This window comes from Triticum aestivum, chromosome 3B (assembly GCF_018294505.1).
Source record: "Triticum aestivum cultivar Chinese Spring chromosome 3B, IWGSC CS RefSeq v2.1, whole genome shotgun sequence".
Classification (NCBI taxonomy): domain Eukaryota; kingdom Viridiplantae; phylum Streptophyta; class Magnoliopsida; order Poales; family Poaceae; genus Triticum; species Triticum aestivum.
In genome coordinates, this window is record NC_057801.1 from 157077803 (window position 1) to 157084599 (window position 6797).

A 6797-nucleotide genomic window follows, 5' to 3' on the forward strand; every position below is an offset into this window, starting at 1 on the left:
TGGAAATTCAAAGATAACCATCTCAGCCATCTAGCGATGACTACAAGCACTGGATCAAACTGAAGGTGCTCCTCCATCATCACTCTTCCCATGATGGAACCACGCAAATCTTCATCCAACTAAGCCCTATAAAGAACTTGCACCGGAACAACAAAAGTCGCCAACGAAAATAGGCGTAGATCGGAGCAACCACACCGGCAGCGCGCCAACTAAAACAAGGGCCGGCCGAATATATAAACCTTCCGTTTTTATTTACTTCGCATATTAAAGTTGACCGAAATCAAATTTTCTAAAGTTTGATCAAGTTTATAGAAAAGAATATAAATATTTACCATAACAAATCTATATGATGTGTTAGTATATTCAATAATGAATCTAATTGTATTGATTGTTGTATATGTTAATATTTTTGTCTATAAATTTTGTCAAAGTTTAGAAAGGTTCATTTTGATCAAAACTAATATGCGGAGTAAATAAAAACAGAGGAAATATTAATCTGTTGAAGAGGAACGTCAATTGGATCTAAGCAGATCCATCAAAGACCAGCATGGAATGAATCTAAAAGAATTCAACGAAGACACACCTCCACACACACCCTTGGCCGTAGCTAGGGCACAGAAACATTATTCTAAGTTCTAACTATGGAACGCCACCGCCGCCTCGTCGGCGCAACTTGACACGCAAACTACTTCCCTCCCAAGGCCCAAGACCGCCGGAGTCTAGCTTGCGTACCTTCGCGTGCTTATCGCAGCCGCCGCTACTTGCTGGGTCGCTCTCGCCGTTTGGCTGCCGCCGGCGTCGTCCGCGCGCACTTACAATCTACGATGCCTTTGGGTTTGCTTGTAATAGGAGTATATATATGCCATAATAAGGAGTCGTGCGTGCTTATCACGTTCCAACATTGTATATATACCATAATTATCATACTAGCAGAGTTATGTACATACACGTCAACCGGTTTTATCAATATATACCATAACACGTACTCCACGTCCACCTGTAAAAAAGTAGCTATGGCCGGTACGTGCTCGATCATGTCGACGGGCACGAGCGACGGCGACGTCGCGAGATCGGGGCTGGTCCTCTCTCCCGACGGACCTGCTCATCGAGATACTGCGGCGGCTCCGCTGGTCCAGCCACCCCAGCTTCGCCCTGGCGTGCAGCCGTTGGCGCTCCGCCGTCTCGCCCTTCTACCCGGCGTCCGTCACGCCTCTCCTACTCAACGCCGCCAGCGCTGGCTCCACCAACGCGCGCTTCTACAGCCCCTACTTCGACAAGAGCTTCGAGCTCGCCGCCACGCTGGACGCGCCGGGCGCCAAGATCTGCGGCGCCGCGGGACGGCGCCTCACGCTGGCCCTGCCGCACCTTGTCCGCAACGTCGATCTCGGGACGGGCGTCGCCCACGACATGCCGCCGGTCGATCAAGTCGGGTTCGACTTCGTCGTCTACGACGGCGGCGACGGCGCGGGCAGGATGGTCGGTGTCAGCGCGGTCATGTTTCTGCGGCTCCAGGCCGCGCTCTCGGTCAGAAACGGTGATGGCGGGTGGACCGACTGGGACTTCACCCCGTACGAATTTGGACCGACGTTCGTGCCGTCGCCGAGCTGTAACCCGGTCTTCCACGGCGGGCTGCTCTACCTGCTGGGACAGGACGGGAGGCTGGCGGTGTACGACCAGCGCATGCACGACCAAGGGTTTGAGATACTGGAGAAGCCCCGGAGCTTCGGGTTCGAATGCGAAGACAGCTACCTCGTCGAGTCCGGCCAAGACGAGCTCATGGCCGTCCTGGTCGGCCTCCGTGGGCCGCCGGTCAGCGTCGTCAAGCTCAACAAGCACACCATGGAGTGGGAGAAGGTGGAGAGCCTAGAGGGCAGCGTCCTGTTCACCGGCACGCTCACGACGATGATGAAGAAGACCGGCGCCAGGTGGATGCGGAACAGGATCTTCCTCCCCAGGCTCTTTGATTGGCCCGAGACCATCCCTGCTGACCTTGTTCAATATGACGGCGAACTCGCATTTGTGCCCAAGCAGGAGTGCACGTGGCCTGCTGTGAGAGATGAAACCTATGTGACAAACATGTGGAGTTATAAACTGGGACAAAGCGGTGAAGAAGCAAGACAATTTTAGGAAACAGAAAAACTAGATTATAGCGTCTGGGTTGATTTTGGTAGTACTTAGCTTCATTGTTACTCACTTCGATCCCTATTAATTGTCGATGATGTAGTACTATATATATGTTGGATAATATTTACATTGATGCTTTGCAATGATGCAAGGCCAACCCCATTGACAATCTAATACATTATTGTTGGATAATAAAAAAAATTAAGACAGTAATCCTAAACCTAAGGGCCATAAGCTACGGGAGAGAGCTTACATGCCGGCTTGCTTGGAGTGTTATGCCCGAGGCCTTCGGGGAACTGGAACCCCTCTTCGGGGGCTGATCTTCTAAATATCTTACGAGCCCAACGGGGCGCATTTCCTAGGATCGTGTGGCGTAGCATCGGGGTGTTGTTATGATCGTTATAGTCCATTAGAAACAAGATTACTATTGAGAAGAGTTTTCCTTTTCGTCTGGTTGATGTTGTCTTCAAACGTCAGCTCTTTCTTCAGACCTGGATGCCGTTGGGGAAACATCGCGGCGTTGGGCTCATGCAGGAGGCCATTGAGCGGATCAGGTGCATTCATGTCATATTTTGTTGGAGTCTGCAAACTACTTGGTGGAACCGGGGCCACTTGTCCCCTGTCAGCTGCATTTTGTCTCTTGCCAGCCAGTTTCCGGATGCCTGTAGTGTATTTTGTTTCAGTCGGTGTTTGTAGTTTCGTTGTAAACTTGTTCGGGTGCTGCATGTGGTGGGCTTTATTAATTTAAGTCAGGTGTTTCTTGCGTCTTCATTCTAAATAGAAGAGTTTATATGCTACGTGTCTTGGTCTTATTAATCAATCACCCTCCCCGCCACTAACCAACCATGGGTTTACATCTCAGTCCGCAACTACATCCGTACAAATCAGCCCGTAAGTGCAGCATTGTTCATCCAATGATCTACATTGAGCACGATGACAAAACATGCAATAATAATACATCTTCTATGAGTACTTTCTTTTTGCGGGAAGCCTTTGTATTGATGGATTATGGATGGGCTTAGGCCCATATAAGACACTAATCCCCGGTTAATCTTGAGGCCCATGTATGAGATGGCAGGTGGTGGAAAGTTTAGTCCCACCTTGCTAGTTGAGGAGAGTTGAGACCCCTTTATAAGGGCTGCTCTACCACTTGTCATTGGGAGCTTGGGAAGAGGAGTGGTACACGCGCGCTCCTCCTCCGCCATCCGCCTCGACGCACGTGCGCCGCGGGTTGCGGGAATGAGCCGAGCCGAAGCTTGTTTTTGCCGCTCAGGAATGAATTAACGAGTCGCTAACAGGTGGGCTACTGTACGTTGGACTGTGGGCTGACTTGCGTTGTTGGCAGTGCGACCCTTGCCGGGAACGACGACTCCCTTGCTGGGAGTGGGTCGACTCGGTCGTGGGCCTCCGCCAGGCCCACGACTTTCTCCCAAACGGACTATATAAGAAGGCTCTGCCCAGTGGAGTGACCTAGTTCGGTTTACTCTCTCCCTCTCGTAACCTAGCCATCATCTACTGTTTCTCACTCTGTGCTGTCTCCGGCGACCCCATCCCGACGACCGCGTGCATGACTGGTCGGGAGAGCAGGTGCCTCCGGAACCCTGTCGTTCGAGATCCTGCCCCGAAGAACGGCAATAAGGTTTTTGGGAAGCGTCTCGACGCGACTGCTCCCAACTCCGTCTGCCTCTGCTTCCACTACTTCCCCTGCATCGACACCAAGGCCGACTACGCCGCCGCCAAGAAGAAGGCCACGGACGACGTCGAGACTGCCGCTGCCGCCGCCGCGTTGGCCTGGCCAACCGGAGGGTATGATCTGTTCATCCCTCGTTTACTCGTACTTGTACTAGCCGTATATGTGCTGCTCATAGATGGTTCGCTTCTATGTTTTGTACGTGCTAGTATGCTTAGGTATAGCTATGAGATGCATACCTTTTATGCCATGCTTACTGTTTACTCATGGATTAGTCTAATCGGAAAAGTACTAATATTTCCAACAATCCAAAAACCTTATTTTAGGCCCTTTTCAATTCAAGGCTTTGCTGCTACTCTGAAGCCGAAAAAGTTTACCGGGACGCATTTTAAGCGTTGGCAGACTAGGACCACCTTGTGGCTCACAGCGATGAACGTGTTCTGGGTTGGTGGTGTGTCCCTCACAGAAACAATTGCTCCTGAACAGGAGAAGGCGTTTACGGAGGCAATCACAATCTTTTTGGGAGCAGTTCTGAGTGTGATTGGAGACAAGTTGGTTGACGCATATATTCATATGGGGGTTGCCAAAAACTTGTGGGATGCGCTCGAAGTCAAATTCGGCGCAACTGATGCTGGCAGTGAGCTGTATGCCATGGAGCAGTTCCATGATTACAGGATAGTTGATAACCGTTCTATATTGGACCAGGCTCATTGTCGGTGTCAAAACCGGTGGATCTCGGGTAGGGGGTCCGGAACTGTGCGTCTAGGATCGATGGTAACAGGAGACGGGGGACAATGTTTACCCAGGTTCGGGCCCTCTCTATGGAGGTAATACCCTACTTCCTGCTTAATTGATCTTGATGAATATGAGTATTACAAGAGTTGATATACCACAAGATCGTAATGGCTAAACCCTAGAAGTCTAGCCTGTATGACTATGGTAATGAGCATCCTGATCTGGACTAAGCCCTACGGTTTATATAGACACCGGAGGGATCTAGGGTTACACAAGGTCGGTTACAGAGAAAGGAATATTCATGTTTGATCGCCAAGCTTGCCTTCCACGCAAAGGAGAGTCCCATCCGGACACGTTGAGAGTCTTCGGTCTTCATATCTTCACAGCCCATCAGTCCGGCCCATGGCTAACAGGCCGGACGCCCGAGGACCCCTTAGTCCAGGACTCCCTCAGTAGCCCCTGAACCAGGCTTCAACGACGAGGTGTTCGGCGCGCAAATTGTCTTCGACATTGCAAGGCGGGTTCCCCTTTCCGAACTCCAAGATAGTCTCCAGACGAGAGATGTGTCCGGATCTGCAACATAAATACCACACACACAGTCGTAAAGAGTATAATATTTCACGAGTCTAATCCGCTGACAAATTTTTTGTAATGTGACATCACATCCACCCAGTCATCATTTCGAACTGTTTTCGTCTGCCGTTCCGCGTTCCGAGACGTGATTTCCTTTGGCACGTCTTGTCAAAGCAGAGATCGTGTCCCCTTATTGCGGGATTCTCACCAATACGGGTGTGGGTAACCCAACCGTGCCATTTGCACAGCCCTTGGGAATAGGCGAGTTTTAAGGCGAGTGGGAAGGCGCTTGATATTTACTATCTTTATAAGGGGACAAGGATTCCCTTTCTTCACCCACGCCTTCTCTCTCTCTGCCCTTCCATTCTTGAGCTCCAGCGCCCAAGTTCTTGCCCTTTCCACCCCAAGAAAGCATTCCACCATGTCCGGATCTGGAGGGCAAGGCAAATGGATGGCCTCCTCCATCAAGGAGAAGGACATCACCAAGCTTCGAGAGGCCAGGTATCTGGCGAAAGAAATCGCCCACCAGCTTCCAGCCAAGGGGCAAGTCGTCCCCACATTGAAGCCCAACGAGAGGGTGGTGTTCCTCTCTCATTTCGTCCGCGGACTAGGGTTTCCACTCCACCCTTTCGTCGGCGGACTGATGTTCTATTACGGGATAGACTTTCATGATCTAGCCCCGAACTCTTTCCTCAATATCTCGGCATTCATTGTCGTGTGCGAGGCTTTCCTCCGCATGCAGCCCCACTTTGGGTTGTGGCTCAAGATCTTCAACGTGAAGTCGAAGATGGTGGATGGCCAACACACGGAGTGCGGAGGAGCCACGGTGAGCAAGTTGCCCAACGTCACATGGCCCAAAGGTACGTTTGTGGAGACCGTCAAGGAGTGGCAGAAGCAGTGGTTCTATATCACAGAGCCTCATGACGCCACTTGGGCTGCGGCTCCAGAGTTCAAGTCCGGAGCTCCAATGCGGCTCACCTCCTGGCTAAAGAAGGGCCTGGACTGGTCTTCGTCGGACGAACTGATAGCACTGCAAACGCGCATCAAGAGCATGGTGGATAAAAATATCAAGCTCGTCAATGTGAGCCAGGTGATGCTTGTTCGCCGGATCCTTCCATGCCAGAGCCGAACATGTCCTTTGTGGGAATTTGATTCGAAGAAGCACCAGACTTTGGAGAGGCTCTTCGGAACCACACATGAAGATGTCTGGAAGTTGCTCTTCAAGGGCACCGAGACTCCGCCGGCAATAGACTCAGACCATGGGCACGATCTTGCCCACCCTGCCAGTGCGGTAAGTCGTTAATGTCTCAAGGTGCATCCTCCTCTTAGTTATTCAGGTAAGATATCTAAAAACTTTACTGTTCACTTTTCAGGCATGGACAGAGAAAGCGGAGCGGATTCGATGTCCGGCTCCGCTGCCCGAGGAACTAGTCATCCCTCTTCTGGAGAAGATGCTGGTTCCAGTGCCCTACAAGGCGCCGGAGAAGAAGGCCAAGGGGACCAAAGGCGGCCCTCGCCGCAAGGGTACTTCGGACGTGACGTCCGAAGACGACGAGGATCTCTCCTTCGCCATCGAAGACGACGAGGAGGAGGAGGAAGAAAGCCACTCTCCCCCAGATGGGGTGAGAAAGAAAAGGGCGGCCTCCACCAATCTGGAGGCGGGGGCGCCCAAGAG